The sequence below is a fragment of the Ascaphus truei genome, chromosome 3 (genome assembly GCF_040206685.1).
Source record: "Ascaphus truei isolate aAscTru1 chromosome 3, aAscTru1.hap1, whole genome shotgun sequence".
Lineage (NCBI taxonomy): Eukaryota > Metazoa > Chordata > Amphibia > Anura > Ascaphidae > Ascaphus > Ascaphus truei.
In genome coordinates, this window is record NC_134485.1 from 22,417,390 (window position 1) to 22,436,861 (window position 19,472).

General features: G+C 42.6%; 1 protein-coding gene across 2 annotated transcripts in view; it reads left to right on the forward strand.

Annotated features, from left to right (window-relative positions):
* Nucleotides 1-19,472, forward strand: part of ERG (ETS transcription factor ERG) — a 289,132-nt gene that overhangs the window by 45,697 nt on the left and 223,963 nt on the right. Inside the window, exon 2 of one of the 2 annotated variants that reach the window (XM_075593742.1) lies at nucleotides 10,486-10,645. The exons of the other annotated variant lie outside the window; for it this stretch is intronic. The gene's annotated coding sequence lies outside the window, so the exon portion shown is untranslated. The remainder of the gene's footprint in view (nucleotides 1-10,485; nucleotides 10,646-19,472) is intronic. 2 annotated transcript variants of the gene reach the window in all.

Consider the following 19,472-nt stretch of genomic DNA (forward strand, 5'->3'; position numbering starts at 1 on the left):
CTAACCTCTCTCAAGCTAAATATACCTACTTTTCTTCAATAATCAATCCTGCACAAGTCTAATCCACGCAGACTCTGCTCTGTCTTTGACTCCCTATTCAGACCACCCTCTGCTGCCTGTTCTTCTTCCTCCATCTCACCTCAGGACTTTGATGACTATTTCAAGGAAAAGGTGGACTCTATACGTCAGTACATCCCCTTTGTATCCCCTTCCCATCCTACACATCTTCCTAATTCTCCTCCTGCCTTCCTTGACCCTTTTTTCACTGTCACAGAGGAGGATGTGTTGTTGCATATCTCCTCTTCTCCCTCTACCACCTGCCCTCTTGACTCCATTCCCTCCCATCTCCTAAAACCTTTTACACCTATTATAATCCCAATGCTCACACAAATTGTTTACTCCTCCCTCTACTCTGGTACCTTTCCCTCTTCCTTCAAACATGCAATAGTTATACATTACTCAAAAACAGCAAACTTGACCCTACCTGGCTTTCTAAATATCGTCCTGTTCCCTCCTGCCTTTTGCCTCTAAACTCCTTGAACATCTTGTATTTTCTCACTTGCTCCATTTTCTCAACACCTATTCTCTCCTAAAACCTTTACAATCTGGCTTCTGCACTGCTCACTTGACTGAAACAGCCCTCACTAAAATAACTAATGAAAATAACTAATGACCTCCATGCTGCCAAAGACAGAAGACTTATACTCTGCTTATACTCTGCTCATATTACTTGACCTCTCTGCATTATTTGATACTGTGGACCGCCCTCTTCTCCTTCACATTCTCCATACTCTTGGCATTCGTAACAAAGCTCTATGCTGGATCTCCTCTTACCTCTCCCATCGTACTTTCGGTATCTCTTTTCCTAACACCTCCTCCTCTATCGATCTCTCTGTGGGGTACCCCAGGGCTCTGTCCTGGGACCTCTTTTCTTTTCTCTTTACACACTCTGTCTAGGTGACCTAATCACATCTCTTGAGTTCAAATATCACTTCTATGCTGATGACACACAAATGTACTTTTCTACCCCTGACCTTACACCTGCTATACACACCACAGTTTCTGAATGTCTCATCTTGGATGGCCCTCCGCCGACTTAAACTTAAACGCCGACTTAATTCCTCCCAAACCTGGCCCTTCTACCTCCTTCCACATTATTATTGGAAGTACTATCATTCACCCAGTAGCCCAAACACGCTGCCTAAGGGTCAAACTCTCACATTCTCTTCTCACATTTCTCACATCTCTTTTCCTCCGCAATATTACCAAGATACACCCTTTTCTCTGTTGCTTGACTGCAAAAACTCACAGACCCTCATTCTCTCCTGTCTCGACTACTGTAACCTTCTGCTGTCTGGCCTCCCTGCCTCTCACCTATCTCCCCTACAATATATCCTAAATGTTGCTGCCAGAATCACTCTACTATTTCCAAAATCTGTCTCAGCGTCTCCCAAGCTCAAATCCCATATTACACACTCAATTCTCATCCTCACTTTTAAAGCTTTACACTTTTCTGCTCCTCCTTACATCTAAGCCCTAATTTCTCACTATACACCATCCCGACTCTTGCATTCTGTTCATGGATGTCTGCTCTCTACCCCTTTTGTATCTAAAGCCCTCTACTACCTTAAACCTTGCTCACTGACTGCCCCATACCTCTGGAATTCCCTTTCCCTGAATATCTGACTAGCACCCTCTCTATCCACCTTTAAGACCCACTTCAAAACACACCTGCTTAAGGAAGCATATGAGTAGCTCCATGGCTGAAGCTTAAATGCTACTTTTATGTCTGAAGCACTTCTCCCCTTTATGTGTTATTTATATTATTTGTTTTTTTTAATGATAGCCACGTCTATTATTGCTGTGAAGCGCTATGTACATTAATGTCGCTATATAAATAAAGACATAACATACATATCTTGTTTCGACATCACGTAACCCTGCGGCGTCATTAGACGCCGAAGACAAGGTAAGGAGGGGGAACTAGCAGGGGACAAGAGCATCCCAGGGGGTGCCGAGGGAAAAGTCTGCACTCCCTGCTCTAACCTAAGTAGGCTAGACTTCATCCAGATCCCTGATACTGTAACTCATGAAATACGTAGCAAGTAAAAAATAATAAGCTAATGAAATAAACCCCATGGATTTAAACTAAGAACTATATATATATATATATATATATATATATATATATATATATATATAGCAACTGTAAATATTACTGTATGTTCATTTGCATGTCTTAGACAGGTCTGCAACCCTGTCTTTCCCCATTATCGCCCAGCATACAGCGCTTCCACTGCAGCAAAGGATTCTGGGAAATTACATGCAAATGAGCACTCATTGCCACCTTTTGTCTCAAGCTCGTATATATATATATATATATATATATATATATATATATATATATATAGCCCTCTTTCCTGCTGATATAGAAAGACTACTAATGCTGTATGTACCTGCTGGCTCAGCGAGATCTGGGCCTCCGCTAACTGGGAGCCTGGGGTAACAATATGTACTTGGCAGCACCTCCACTTGCCCAGGATCCCCAATAAGTAAGATTCCCCTTGGCAAGAATAATGATAATAAGCAACAACGTTGTAACCTTTTACTAGTAAGTGAATGCAAAACCTAAACATACACATATCACACATATAACACAGTGCGTGAATAGCTGGTACGTAGCAATCAGACACCTGTGGCCTTGCCACACTTCAACTGGAGCAATATCCCCCTTCTCCCACCACCGCGTGTACCCCACACCGTGTCCAATGTACTGGACCAGTCCCTTGGTCACTCAACCCAGTGTCCCCAAAGAATCAGGGATCAGCGCCTGCAGGCACCGGTGTTGGTGCACTTATTTATAATACCTTCCGATCGCGTCCGTAGTCGGTAAATGAGCCTCGAAAGGATCCGGCGATCCAGCGTAGTCTCCTACGAGTAGTTGCTTGTCTCCAGCAGCTTGCTCCCAAACCACTGACCGCACAGCAGCGCAGAAAGAATACTGTGTCCCTGTCTGCTAGTACAGTAAAGGGTATGCTGTCCCTATCTATGGCTGTTCCCTGCAGTACCACAAGCTGGTGGTGACTCAGGGTCTGCACTGGGGCCTAAGGGAAATCTCTGGCCTATGCAGTGGGTCACTGACCCCCTGCAACACACACTTCCTCTCCCCTTGCTTCCCCGGGGCGCACTGCTAGCGTGGTCTCTCCCCCACGCTTCCCTTTCCTGCCTGCTCACAATCCTCCTCTCCTATTCGCTCTCCGGCATCACGTGTCTCTGCTGAGGCTCATGGGAATTGTAGTCCCAGCTCAGAGCCTCTCTTCTATTGGCCAGCATTCGCGCGCTATTCACTGCGCATGCGCGAACTTCCTCAGGGCCTCCCGTCGCGCATTGGTACGGCGCATGTGCGAGACACAACATGGCGGCGCCCTGTACTATCGGGCCACCGCGAAACCTCCGGAACGCTCCCTGCTCAGCCCCCACCATCACCCCTGCAGCGGAGGTACAGAGGGGGGGGGGGGGGTAATGGAACACCACTACATTTATATATATATATATATATATATATATATATATATATATATATATATATATATAATATATATATACACACTATAACTGAACTCTAAATACACCTGTCATTTTCTCCTATTACAGGATTTTTTATACCTTTATCGCTCTTCAAGAACATTTATGGTTGAAGGGACGGGAAGTAATGATTGCAATATTTTAACTTTTTATACTACTTGAGACCCATTTACCCCAATAGTAGCCAATTATAATTGGCTACATATGTAACAAAATGATAATAAACATTTATTACATTTAATGTACATGCCTGGAGAGGATATTAAATAACTGTTAGGCTACACAGTGTCTCAAAAATAATATGTGCGTTGTACATAGCCAGGGCCGCCAACAGAAATCATGGGGCCCGGGACAAATGAAAGGAGCAGCCCCCCCCCCGAACCCATAGCGCAACTACCACGAAAAAATATTTTTTAGCGCGCAACTTTTACTTTACTGTTTTCTTATTGTGATACAGAAAAAAAACATTACAATGCAACCTGTTTATTTTTATATTTTCAACAAAAGACATGTGACTGCGTGCCTGGGTGGGTGAGTGGGTGGGTGAATGACAGTGACTGGGTGGGTGAATGACAGTGGGTGGGTGAAAGTGGGTGGGTGGTTGAAGTGGGTGGGTGAATGACAGTGGGTGGGTGGGTGAATGACGGTTGGGTGGGTGGGTGGGTGAATGACGGTGGGTGGGTGAATGACGGTGGGTGGGTGAATGACGGAGGGTGGGTTGAATGACAGTGGGTGGGTGGGTGAATGACAATGGGCGGGTGAAAGTGGGTGGGTGGTTGAAGTGGGTGGGTGAATGACAGTTTGAATGACGGTGGGTGGGTGGGTGAATGACGGTGGGTGGGTGAATGACGGTGGGTGGGTGAATGACGGTGGGTGGGTGAATGACGGTGGGTGGGTGAATGACGGAGGGTGGGTTGAATGACAGTGGGTGGGTGGGTGAATGACAATGGGCGGGTGAAAGTGGGTGGGTGGTTGAAGTGGGTGGGTGAATGACAGTTTGAATGACGGTGGGTGGGTGGGTGAATGATGGTGGGTGGGTGAATGACGGTGGGTGGGTGAATGACGGTGGGTGGGTGAATGACGGTGGGTGGGTGGGTGAATGACGGTGGGTGGGTTGAATGACAGTGGGTGGGTGGGTGAATGAATGAATGACAGTGGGTGGGTGAATGAATGACAGTGGGTGGGTGAATGAATGAATGACAGTGGGTGGGTGAATGAATGATAGTGGGTGGGTGGGTGAATGGATGAATGACAGTGGGTGAATGACATTGAATGACGTGGGTGGTTGGGTGAATGACGTGGGTGGGTGGGTGAATGACGTGGGTGGGTGCGTGAATGAATGACGGTGGGTGGGTGGGTGAATGACGTTGAATGACGTGGGTGGGTGAATAACGTGGGTGGGTGAATGACGTTGAATGACGTGGGTGGGTGAATGACGTGGGTGGGTGGGTGAATGACGTGGGTGGGTGAATGACGTTGAATGACGTGGGTGGGTGGGTGAATGACGTGGGTGGGTGAATGACGTTGGGTGAATGACGTGGGTGGGTGGGTGAATGACGGTGGGTGGGAGACAGTGACTGGGTGGGTGGGAGACAGTGACTGGGTGGGTGGGAGACAGTGACTGGGTGGGAGAGAGAAACTGGGTGACAGTGACTGGGTGGGTGACAGTCAGTGAATGGGTGGGTGACAGTCAGTGACTGGGTGGGTGACAGGGGGTGACAGTGACAGGGGGTGACAGTGACAGTGGGTGACAGTGGGTGACAGTGACAGTGGGTGACAGTGACAGTGGGTGACAGTGGGTGACAGTGACAGTGGGTGACAGTGACAGTGGGTGGGGTGACTTACCTTGACCAGGTGGGTGCAGTTTGCCGCCGGACGCTTCCCCCTCCTGCCCCCGATATCCCCCTGGCAGCTGCCCGGGACGGGAGGTGGGCTTGGGGGGGGCGGGCACAGGGGGTGGGCCTGGGTGGGGGCACGGAAGGTGGGCTCAGGGGGCGCGTGGGAGGTGGACTCGGGGGGCGCACAGGAAGATGGCCACGGGGGGAGGGGGGAAGCAGGCCGCAGGAGGACAGGTACTTCCCCCTCCGTCCCACGTTGGGAGCGGGGGGGGAGGGGTGAGCGGGCCCTGCTTGCCCTGCGCATGCGCGCCGGAACCGTGGGGGAATCGCCGCCATTTTTTAAAACTTTTTTTTCAAATTTATTTAAATAACTGGCGCCCGGGGCCCAGGATGCCAGTGCCCTTTGTCCCCCGCTGTTGGCGGCCCTGTACATAGCATTAAATGTATAATCTGTCTGAAAATGGAAAAATGAGATTTCAGGCGAGCAGCCTTCCATCCTTCAAAAGATTAAATATTCCACTTGGATATAACCCGCCTGACTTTTGAGCCTCCAAGCAACCATCCATACCCCCAAAGAACACCAGGTAGCCAAGATTGAAGTAAACTGGGCAGAAGCTCTATTGATAAACAAGAATTTTTTTCAACGGAGACAGAAACTGCTCCCTCCCCCCACCTGATGTAGCCACTGCATCATGTGTCCCCTGGTGAGCAAGACCACATGATGTGGTGGCTACGTCATGTTGCACGCAAAGGGTTAATGCACCAATTATTTTAATGAACCTTGTTAGACAGGGAACAACTGTGTGACTATTGTAAGAATCATATATTTGACACTTTTGTGCGTGTGTATATTTGATGCGATACACGTGTTTTTACAAATGTAACGTGTATTACAAACGCTGTACAAATACTGCACGAGGAACATGTACAGTAGGACCCATTGTGTGTGTGTGTGTGTGTGTATATATATACAGGCATACCCCGCTTTAAGGACACTCACTTTAAGTACACTCGCAAGTAAGGACATATCGCCCAGTAGGCAAACAGCAGCTCGCGCATGCACCTGTCAGCACGTCCTGAACAGCAATACCGGCTCCCTACCTGTACCGAAGCTGTATGCAAGCGGGGAGGCTATAGAGCCTGTTACAAACGCGTTATTTACATCAGTTATGCACATATATGACGATTGTAGTACAGTACATGCATCGATAAGTGGGAAATGGGTAGTGCTTCACTTTAAGTACATTTTCGCTTTACATACAAGCTCTGGTCCCATTGCGTATGTTAATGTGGGGTATGCCTGTATATATGTGACGTCACGAAATGCGTAGGACACCTGCACATAGTTCTCCATTTTGAGAATTGTGGTCAGGACTGAACGGACGTTCCCCTGCACTGCTAGACAAGCTAGTGATGGCAATGGATTGGCACGGAACTTTGGTGTCAATAGTGACAGTAGTGTCAATTTGCTCTGATTTGGGCACCTTATTACACTATATACTGGCTTAAATGAATTCTTCATACCTCCGTGTGCTGTATCTGATAAATGATAATTGTTTATCTTACAAATAAAGAACCTCTGTATTAGTTGCTATTCTCATTGAAGTACTTTCCCCTGCTTATGAGTAAACTATGATCCATCATTTTTCTTTCTTCCGAATTTGTTTTGCAGGAGCAATGTATAAGTATTTCCTCCCACAAATTGCTCTTGCTAAACGCAGAGACACTTTTTAAATTACTCATCTGGTGTTAGTCCAATGCTCTTAAAACCAAACGCTGAAGGTCAGAAATCAAAGCTTTCTGAAGTATGACTTATATCCTGTGGCCGTGTTTTACTTAACTGACGCATCATTTGTATTTCTATTTTTGTGTGTGTTTCGGGGGTTTTCTACTTATAGCATCAAATGTAAGATGAAGTATTTGATGAAAGGTACTTGGCCATGTGAACAGATACTATAGTAGTGAGTTATACTTAAGTAGAGTGAAGCAAAACTTTCACAGTAAAAATATAGTTTAGATCCAACAGTTATAGTATGCTATATTTTTGTTACTGAGAAATACTGCAAATAGTATGGTTCACAAAGTTACAGTGAAACTACAGAAATAGTCAAATATTAAATAAATATTAGAGTAAAATATTTGAGTAAATATTAGCATTAAATATTAGAGTAAAAGGTTTTCCCCCCCTGGGAACCTGCACCTCTATTTCTGCGCTGCTTCTTAACATACAGTATGTAAGAAAATATTCTGCAAAATGAACCAAAAATATTATTGTTTTGGTCTTTCATACAATATGCTGCAGCCCACGGAAACAGTGTCTCCGGTGATATGACCACATATGAGTCATTTGTGATTTCTGGACTGCTGTAGAGATGTGAGGCTTTTGCAGGTCTGTGGATCAAGGTCCATAGGGGGCTATTTATATGGAGTTTTAGCATTCACAGCTTTAGCCAAGGCATGTTCTGTGGTACATAGGAAAATGCCCTGTGCTTGTATCAAATTTACAAATAGACTAGTAAATGCCATCTTAATTGTATTTTGTGACATACTGTTTAATGATAATGAATGTAGTGAGAGAACAAGGAATATTAATAGACTGTGTTGTGAATGTTAGTAAATCAAACAGATTTTATTTAAATATATATATATAATATTATATATATATATATATATATATATATATATATATATAATATATATATATATATATCAAATGGAAATATTACTGTATGCTCATTTGCATGTCTTAGGCAGGTCTGCAACCCCACCTTTCACCATTATCACCCAGCACACAGCACTTCCACTGCAGCAAGGGATTCTGGGAAATTACATGCAAATGAGCACACAGTGCCACTTTTTGCTTCAAAACCATTTTAAACATGGTTCCCTATAGGCTTAAGCTTGCTGCATGGTCACAGCTTTAAGCACAGCCAGGGTTAAGATGCATAGCCAGTAAACCCACCCACAGACAGCTGTTTCGACCTTAATGGGTTATATATATATATATATATATATATATATATATATATATATATATATATATATATATATATATTATATGAAAAGTAGCGCCAATCGTGAAACAATAATAAATATAAGATAATATCAAATTGATTCAAAAAACCTAAAAAGTTAAATAATAATAATCCCAAAAATTATAAATTGATAACAAACTAGAATATACACTCTAATACAAAAAATGTGTACATATAAAAATAAAAATAAATAGTCCAAGTGCAAATGTCCAAAACCCTAAGGTAAGTCCTGAAAAGGTGACAACAGGATGATGTACAGGATCCAAGGGACCACAGCAGCTCTCAAATGGAAGAACCAGTTCCAATGTGAAATCTATAAGAACAAAGAGACAGAGAGCGCACGCCCCATAGTGTAACACTGTAACATTTAATATGGGGAGGGAATGGTGGGGGGATTAAAAACACTCACAATATATAAGTGAAATTAAGGCAATATGTGATATATAATCACCACCGAGGCAGGTAACATCTGATGACCGGTATGCAGTCCAACACCAACTGGAACAGGGCACCCGACAGCGTTAAAGATCACTCAAAGTCCTCCATATAATGTGGTATCTTAGCAGGCCTCGATATTACATCCTGCACTCTCCGGCCGTAAAGAGTGCACGCAGCGTGATGACGCGATGTCGCCAGGTACGTCCCTCCACCATTCCCTCCCCATATTAAATGTTACAGTGTTACACTATGGGGCGTGCGCTCTCTGTTTTTTTGTTCCTATATATATATATACATATACATATACATACATACAGAATGGCAGCACACACTGAAAATAAAGCCTTAGCAGAGGCAAGTGTGGTGCATGGTAAAGGGTAAATAATTATATATAAACAATTATAGACAGCACTCTAAATAATGAATAAAAAATCATGAAGTACAGGGTGCAAACGGAACAAAGTGGGCCCAAACAACCCCACTGAAGATCATATAAACCAAAACAAGGGCTCCAGCACACACTGATTAACAGAGAAAACGAAAGAGTCACGGAATAAGCCAAAAATGTCATAGCGGTAATAATAGAACAATAGGTATCACACAAATATGGAAATGCTACACGACTATAAATGCAGAATATATGGATCTTAAAAAGCACAAGAGTAGGGGGGAGAGACACAGGGAAGGGGAGTGGGGGATAAAACACTAAAGGAAAAACTGCAAACAAATAAACATAGAATAAGACAATGGGGGAGGGTAAGAGGGGCAACGTTTCAGGGTAACAACCCTTTCCTCTTGGGTCCTATGGAACCACAAGGTACTTCCCTTAACCCTAACCCCCCCTACATGACACAAAGTAGCCAAATAAGAATTAGCTCAGAATCAATACCTTCTCTGGTGTCGGCATCTCCCCCTGCATGCTCCCGCCAAATTGGCTCCACGACGTGAGATGGCATTGCATTGCCATGACAATGGGATATCACGTGATATCACTGTGTCATGAGACGTCATGTTGTCATAGCAATGCGGCGCCACAGGCGCGTCCCGTTGTCATGGCAACGTGATGAAGCGTGGCGCAGTGGCGTCCCGTTGTCATGGCAATGTGACCCCCATTTTGACGGTAGCATGCAGGCGCAGATGCCGCACGAGAAGTCAGTAAAGGCTTTCGGGTCAGAACGCTGGGCCGCGCTCCTCCCTGGCCTTCCTCCTCTTCTGCTCTGCTCTGCTGCCATGATTTGCTCCCGCTGTCCAACTCCTATGGCTGCCTCTGTCCCCTTCTCCCACCACCGCCCCCCCAGTTTGCGCACCTCTCCCTGGAGATTTTAAATGTAAACCCATAGCTCTGAGATTGGTTAGCGAAACGCGTAGTCTCCAGGTCAAGCCCGGAGTGGTGAGAACCCTGGTATATTCGGGTGTATCGTTTTATGGCATTTGCTGTATGCTATTTGTAGTTTGATTGACGTTGCTGCCAAGATGTAGAAGTTTTTGTTTGTTTTGGTTAACCCCATGGGGGCCCCATGACGTAACAAGCACGTCGTGACGTCCGGAACTCCAGGGGCCTCATGACGTCATTTTTGCTCGTTTTCCAGGGCAGATCATGTGGAGCGCTGAACGTGATCTGACCGGGCGAGGAACGGAAGAGGAGACAACTCGTCTTTCGTTTGCGTCATCAGTGATGTCAGAGGGGCTGTTGCACCATAGTACCGCAGCCCCCCCGGCACTCAAACGGTTAGTGTATTTTGGACACGGGTAAGATACTTTTGTATTATACAATGGCGACGCTTTGTGCTTATTTGCAGGTCATTTCCCAGAATCCCTGGCTGCAGTGGAAGCACTGTATGCTAAGAGATAATGAGGAAATACAGAGTTGCAGACCTGTCTGAGACATGAATGTGCTCACAAGTGATATTTTTATTTACTGTACACTGTATGGTAGAGGGGTTTTGGAACTTTTTTTAAAAGTGTGGTTGAAACCTATTTGAGCTTCACATTGCATAGCCAGTATAATCATTCTCATACTGATGAGACCTGAAACAGCTGTTTGAAAATCGGTTTACTGACTATGCAGTAAAGCTATGTAATATGGGAGGCTTAAGTTTATAGGGGTCAATGTTACAATGGATAAGAAGCAAAAGGTGACACTGTGTGCTCATTTGCATGTCATTACCCAGAATCCCTGGCTGCAGTGGAAGCATTGTTTGCCAAGGGATAATGGGGAATAGCAGGGTTGCAGACGTGAATGTGATATTTTTATTTGATACAATGAAGAGATGAGAGAAACGTGTAGATAGAAGCTAAGCGTTGGTGTAATGCGGCAAGTTTAGATAAATATCTAGAGGTAGAAAGAGTATCAAGAAGTTTGAAATTAGGGTTACAAAATGAAGAATTTATTTTTAAGACGGAATCAAATTCTTGATAATTGCTCATTTGAGCATATGAAAATATTAATTAATTTTAGGAATGAATCATCTAAAGATTTAGGGAAATTTAAAAAAAAAGTTACAAATATTCTAGAGCCAAAATCTGATTTTAATGCAGAAATGGAGATCCAAGTGAAGAAAGAATAAGAACAATTGAGAAGGACCTGGTATTAAATAAGCAGAAAACAAAGGATGCGAGATAGTGCTGATCGGGTCACTTTCACACAGAAACTCTTATAGACTCTATCAAATAGGTGAAGACTAGAGATAGGCGAATCCGCCAAAATCCGTATCCCAAATTTTCTCGCCTTTTCCCACCAAAATTCGTTTCACAGTGTAAAATCCACTAATGGATTTGGGCGGTTTTAATCCGTGCGAATTCATCAAAAAACGCCATTAGGTACAACCCGTGGACAGATTTGTAGAATCCAATCCATGGATTCAGCAATCCGTTGGCCGAATTTGTGGATTGGACTCTACAAATCCGTCCAAGGGGTTGTGGAATCCGTGGAGTGTATTAGGAATAATAATAAAAAAATCCGCAAAACGTAAATTGCCCTTTTGGAGATTGATCCACTCAAATCCGCAGACCAAAGGAACCGGACAATCCACTGCCGATCCAAATTCGCCCCAAAAATTCGCTCATCTCTAATGAAGACATATAACTTGTCCCTCTGACTTTCAGGATGGCACAGCTTTAACAAGCACTGTAAATGTCGGTGGTGATGGTGAAAGGGCACAGAGAAAACAATTGGGCATATGACCTTATGTGCTGTAATGTAAATCATATATACAAAACACGGTGGACAAGGTCTCATGGGCAAACAACAAACATACTGAAATAAAGTCCCCTGTGCTGGACCTTTATCCGATCCTGACAGAGAGGTTTAGACATCAACAAATTCTTCAATTACATTTGGAGACCTTCAGGTTGAAAATGATGATCCAGGTGAGGAGTTTCCTATCTGTGGCCTCTATGTGAAGGTTTTTTTGGACTTTTATCAGAGAATCCCAAGCAAGGGTGGTCAAAAACAGCTACAGTATTTGGCCATTGGAACCAAATAACATTGCATTCTGCTTCCCATCACATCCAAGTGTAGAAAGGCAGAGTATTTAGAGGGTAATAGGGGCCAAAGAGTCCCTTACTGCCATAATATTTGGAGCTACTGTATTAGACGTACGCTCATATTTAGCAAGTGGTGCTTCCCATGAGACACCTTCGTGTGCCGGCCCATTCCCTTGAATGGTTTGTAAGGTGTCTTCCAGATGTTGTCTTATAGAGTAGCACCACATAATAAATATGGCCCCTAAAATCTTTCAAATGAATGAAATATGGTTTATCACCATGTTTGTGCATGTAACATTAGAAAATTGTGAAATATACTTACTGTACAAACATGCACAGCAAATATGCTAGGGGTTTATCAAATTCTAAAGCTGAGTCGAATCCTTAGATTGAGAAACAAATTAAAAAGGATGGTCCCATTAAAAAGCCTCTTTATTAGACCTGAGAACATTATTCTGTCTTCTTTTGGATTAATAGAAGTATTAAGGGAGATATGCATCAACGTCTAACTTTTTTTCAGTCTGGTGAAGTATTTATTTGCTCCAGTTTTGTAGGCAGGAGACTTTCATACAAATCCCACTAAGTAATGGAAAAAGTAAGAAGTTTTTTTTTTAATATTCTTCGTGGCAGATCCAGAGCTACACTAAACCAGGGCAAATAAAGTGATGTTACGTAAGTAGGAAACAGACGTTCTTCAGGGGTTCAGCAGAATGAAACGCACGTCGGTTAGTGATGATGTCATGAGTGCGACTGAGATGCAGGTCTCAGTACTGTAGCTACCGAACACAGTGTGTGGGAAACTCATAATGGGGCTTAGACAACATCTTTATCTAACTCTAAGATAGATTATTATAACCATGATGTGGACCCTAAGGTGTAGCCACTAGTCTAAGATAGCCCATATACATCTATCCTACACAGGTTAGTACAGAGGTTGCCTTCTTTTCACCTATACTCTTCTGAGTAGGATAGGTGCATTAGCACTGTGTTGTTTTCATGTTTGAATGAGTTTTTTGGACTTCACGTTTTATGGTTTGGTGGTTTACACCTACAGTACTCACCAATTTCACTTGAGCTCTTAGTACTTATCACTCTATTCCACAAGGATCCTCCTTAATTATTTTCACGTTACACCTCCACGTTTAACACATGCACACCTTGCACTGTACCTGGCCCCTGTGGTCATGATCCCACCCCTTTAGTTACAGTTCGCTGCTCTTTTAGGTTTTACTTATTTGGTTATTCTCTCTGAGTTTTTTACTCTACTAATAATACATTACAGTTTATCTATATTTGTGGATGTCTATTTGCTGCTATTTCGCCACTTTAAATAAGCTAATTAGTGACATTTGAACAATTTGTGGCCGTTTCAATAGAACTTTTGCTGCCACCGTTGGAGATTCTGAGGGGAAAACTCCAAAAGATCCTAGCTGCGGCAAAGCAAATCTCGTCAGGTCAGCACATCCCTAGTATGTACAGTACTGTACGTCACTGGGAGTATACATCATTTCCAATTACTTTAGAAAAGTGAAGGAAAATTGATGTTTTATGTTAACACCATTTCTTTGTTCCTATTTCTAAAAATGTTAATAAATTGGGCAATTTATCATACCCTGGGGATACAAATCATCTGCTTTTGCACTGACTAAGTATGTATAATTGTATTTATATGGCGCCAACAAAGCACGCTGCACTTTAAAACATTACGATGGGAGGTAAATACCATACAAACAATGGAAATAAGTGCAACAGGTAAATGACAACATAAGGCTAAAGGAGACCCAGCCCCCAAAGAGCTTACAATCTAAGTGAGTAAGTTAGGTAGGTCTACCTTTAAGACCCATCTTAAAACCCACCTATTTAACTAAGCATATGAGTAGCTCCGTGGCTGATACTATACACCTCAAACATCGACCTTGGCCCCTTGCACACACACTTATCCTACTCCTACTGTCTCTGTATGCTCCTCCAACCAATTAGATTGTAAGCTCTTCGGGGCAGGGACCCCTTTTCCTAAATGTCACTTTTATGTATGAACTGCTTATTCCCATTGTGTGTTATTTGATATTTATATGATTATCACGTGTATCACTGCTGTGAAGCACTATGTACATGAATGGCTCTATATAAATAAAGACATACAGACATACATACAAACATACATACAAGTGAGTGAATTTGCATACATAAATGTCACTATTCCATTTGCCAACTGCTTGCTGTACTCACTAGTAAAAAAAAAGACATGTAAAAAGTGCCTAGCCACTGAAACTAAGGGGAAGAAAAGTTTCTTTCTAGAAATGTGTCAGACATGACTCACGTCTCCTAAACTTCTATAGGAATTATTTTGTTTATTCTAACCACATTTGTAAATGACTTTGATTGTAAAGACTCTGTTTGGGGAATTCTAGGCTCCTTTATAAACAGATGTCAGCATCAGGAATAGTTCCATTACATTCCATTCTGCTAAATAATCCAAGATATACTTCATCTAGGCATATGGCAATCTGCAGAGGAGAAAATAAAAAAAACATGCGATCACAAGTCAAAATGAAACAAAAAAGTTGAGAGTTGCCCGTTACTGAATTATTTATAAAAATTGCATGCACACAGGACCCAATCAAGAGATAATTGGTTTACTTAATTACCCCAACTTTTGATTTCTTTATATTTTAAACCGGATATACAGTATTCCGCAGTGTTGGTTTCATTCAAGCCCTAAAACTGTCACTTACTGTATATTTCAGACAAGCCCTTATTTAGATAGTTACATAGTAGATGAGGTTGAAAAAACATACGCCCATCAAGTTGAACCTATGCTAAATTTAGACAACAGATACTTTATCCTATATTTATACTTCCTTATTAATCCAGAGGAAGGCAAACAAAAAACCCCAGTGTCATACTGTATCAACCAATAATATCTCATAAGGGGAAAAATAAATTCCTTCCTGACTCCAAGAATTGGCAATCGGATTTCTCCCTGGATCAACATTCTTCCCATGTTTACTTATTTGGTATATCCCTGTATACTTTTCCTTTCTAAAAAGATGACCAACCTTTTTTTGAACAAATCTATTGTATCTGCCATCACAGTCTCCATGGGTAATGAATTCCACATTTTAACTGCTCTTACTGTAAAGAACCCTTTCCTTTGTCGTTGGTGAAATCTCCTTTCCTCCAAACTTAAGGGATGCCCCGAGTCCATTGTACTGCCCGTGGGATGTATAGTTCTTTTGAAAGCTCCCACTCAAAATGTCCGCATTACCGTCATAATCATCCTGTCGGTGCTCCGCACTCAAAATGTCACCCTTCCCCTCATCATCACCATGTCAAACGATACACGATCAAATGCCGCTCCACACTCCCTCAAACTTCCTGACCGGCTTAAAACTGTGCAAACCCTACCCCCTGAAAATTGCAACCTTCCAACCCGCTACACACTCCCTTCCCGGCCGCTCACCACTGAAAAATTCCACCCTCTCGCCGCTACCCACACACAATGTCCGCCTTCACCTCATCATCAGCCTGAAAATGTACACCTTCCCGCCTGCTCAACACTCACTTCCCGCCCGCTCCGACTGAAAATGTCATCATTACCGTCATTATCACAAGCCTGAAAATGTCCCCCTTCCTGCTCTCTCAACAGTCACTTCCCGCCCGCTCCGCACTAAAAATTTCATCATTACCGTCATCATCACACTGCCGCGGCTCCGCAGTCAAAATGTCAGCCTTCCCTAATTATCACCTTGTCGGCCGCTACACGATTAAAATTGCGCTCAACACTCCCTCAGCCTTCCCGCACGCTTAAAACTGTGCACAGTAGAAGGTAAGGGAAAGATTCCCTATAAACAGTGCTACAGCAAAAAAAGGGGTACAATGGCAATTGTTGCTCAAAAATGTAAATAAATAAGTTGGGACAAGGTTTGAATTAGTAATAAAGAGTATTGGACCCAGTGCATCATAAAGCAGGAAGTGGTATGGTAGAGTAATCTGTCTTTGGTGAGGGTATATTTGTAATGCTCGAAAAGCACATCACCAGACTAGAAAAAAACTCTCTTACCTGCGGCACTGTTACTGGTCAGCAACTCCATAGGTGGGGAGAAACAAAACTCTTCTTGGAAACCTTGATCCATGTTGTGCGTGCATCACGCTGAGTCAGTATATACAAAGATTATCCAAGGATGGCAGCGGAGCACAGCTGAAGGATGGGGTCAACACCAGCAATGAAGGGGTAAAAGTATTTCTTTAATGAAACATGGTGCACAACGGAGGGAGACAACAAAAACTCTAACGCGTTTCAGGCTATGCAGCCCTTTTTCAAAGAGTGAAATCGCGTCTCCACTACTCGCAGTTATGAAGGGGAAACCCCGCCCACTTTTCCCAGAGATGCCGTGCGGTTTTCGCGCGGATGCTAGTAGCTCTCTCATTGGTTAAAATAGACCTCCAAATAGGAGCTGAATCGGAGAGGCGTCTCTGGTAGCTGTAAATATCAGCTAGCGTTCTAATTGGTCAGGATTAGTCTCCAATCAGATTACTGATTCGGAGATGCGTCTCTGGTAGTCAGGGTTACCCATTCGGCCGCGAGAGTGGGAGAAATAACAGAGGGTATAACATACAATTGTGAGTGAAAACAAAAATGTAATAAAATAAAAATCAATGAATACGCAATCAGTTTCCTCATATGGATAGACTCAGGATATGAAATAGCCTATGGCTTATTATTAGTACACAGTGTATGGTTATATCAGAAAAATATACTTAAATCTAGCCCCTAGTTTGTTTAAAATCGATATACAGGGCAAAGAATTATTCATGATAACATTTGGTGATGAACAGATTGTTCCTATTGTATGCAGAGCAATAGATATATGCTAGATCCATAGGGAATGAATACACAAATGTTAGGAAAAGAAAACAGGAGAAGGTGGAAAAATGAATAAGAGGGGGGGGGGGAGGGGGGGGTGGGGTTATGGGGGAAACTGGAGAACAAGGGAAAAAAGAATTAGAACATAATGTGCATAAAGAAAACAAATCATTATAATAAATCATTATAATAAATATAATCCATTTTAAACATAGAACATAAGCAAATCAAGTAAGAAAGTGTTTTAATTCCCAGTCCTGGTTCATGCCCCTGGGTGCCATTGTCCCAAGGGCATAAATCCAGAACATCTCTCTGCGGTTGAGCAAAGCTTCTCTATTGCGTCCCCTGACATGAGTCTGAATGTGCTCAAGAGCACTATATGTAAAAGATCTTAATGTTCCTAGAGGGCAATGATTAAAGTGGCGTGCGACCGGGTATCTGTCATCACGTTTCTTAATACTCCTGATGTGTTCATTAATTCGGACTTTTAACGGTCTTATTGTACGGCCCACATAATTACTCCCACAGGGACAGTTAAGTAGATATATTACAAAGTTGGTGTTACATGTAAGAAATTTCTCAATACGATACATCTGATTGGTATATATATTTTTGATAGATTTAAGTTCTTTAGCGTATCTACATGTGTTGCAGTTCCCACACTTGAAAAATCCCTTTGGTGTTGTGGGGGTGGGTTCTTTGGTAGAGCAGAACAGACTAGGTGATATATAATTCCCAATGGTCTTGGCCTTTTTAAAGACTATTTTGGGGTTGGATTTAACTAAGCTCTCTAGGTCTCTATCCAATTTTAGGATAGACCAATGTTTTTGAAGAATACACCTAATCTGTTCTGCCTGTTTGGAATAGGTGGTTATGAAGAGTGGTACCTGAGGGGTTGTGTCTCCCTTAATGTTAGTTTCTCCTCTTTTCTTTCTAGTATTTTTTCTATTTTTGTTTAGGAGCTCTGCTCTATCCATTTTGAGTGCGTTATCAAATGCGATCTCTAGGTCCTTCTCTCCATAACCCCGACTCAAAAATCTTTTTTTGAGTTCCTCAGCCTGAAGGAGAAAGGATTGTTCCGTAGAACAAATCCTCCTTAGTCTGAGGAACTGTCCCTTTGGAATACCCCGAATGAGGGATCTCGGGTGAGCACTGTTGGACCTGAGCAGCGAATTTCTAGAATTTGTTTTTCTAAATACATTTGTCTGTATACTTAGATCCGTGTCTATGTATAGGTGTAAATCAAGATAGTCGATCTTAGTTTCATGATAGTTATGAGAAAATTTCAAATTATAAGTATTTGCTTCCAGATATTCAAAAAAGGAGTGTAACGTATCAATATCACCGTTCCAAATTAATATTAAGTCATCTATAAATCTACGGTAAAACATAATATTGTGCCTAAAAGGATTCCTATCGCCGAAAATGTGAGTGTTCTCCCAGAAGCCCATGAATAGATTCGCGTACGAGGGTGCAAATGATGTGCCCATTACTGATCCCCACCATGTGTTTGATGACACACGGGGGGAAAGACTATCTTTCAAAGAGTTTGGCGCGATCCAGGATCTTACTGACCTTATAGGTGAAGAAGAAATTGCAGACTGTATAGATAAGGAAGAACAACTGGCATTCCTTATGGGAACCAAGCACACTTCCTTTAGAAATAAGTCAATCTTCTGCCCGAACTTTACTAAAGGCCCTCATTTAGAGACATTTGAGAAATTGATTGAGAAAGACCTACAACTTATGGCCAAGGGTTACTCATTTACCACACCCCCCTTTAATAACATGACAAAAGAGGAACATTTACATCTTTCCACACTCAAAAAAAGATCAAATATAGTTATAAAGAGTGCGGATAAAGGGGGTGCAGTGATTGTGATGCACTCAGAGGCTTATCATTTAGAAGCCCTCAGACAGCTTAGTGATGTTAAATCATATTGTAAGTTGGATAAAGATCCCACACAAGCCTTTTTGGTGGAAGTTCGTGACCTGTTGGACCTGGGCAGCGTATTAGGTGTTCTCACAAAACAAGAAGTCGCCTATTTATACAACCCATTTCCCAACGTGCCTATTTTTCACCATCTCCCAAAGATCCATAAATCTTTGGTTAGCCCTCCTGGCAGACCTATTATTTCTATTATTGGATCTTTGGGAGATGGTTTATCTAGGTACGTTGATTATTTTTTGCAGACATTTGTAAAAGAACTCCCCTCTTACCTA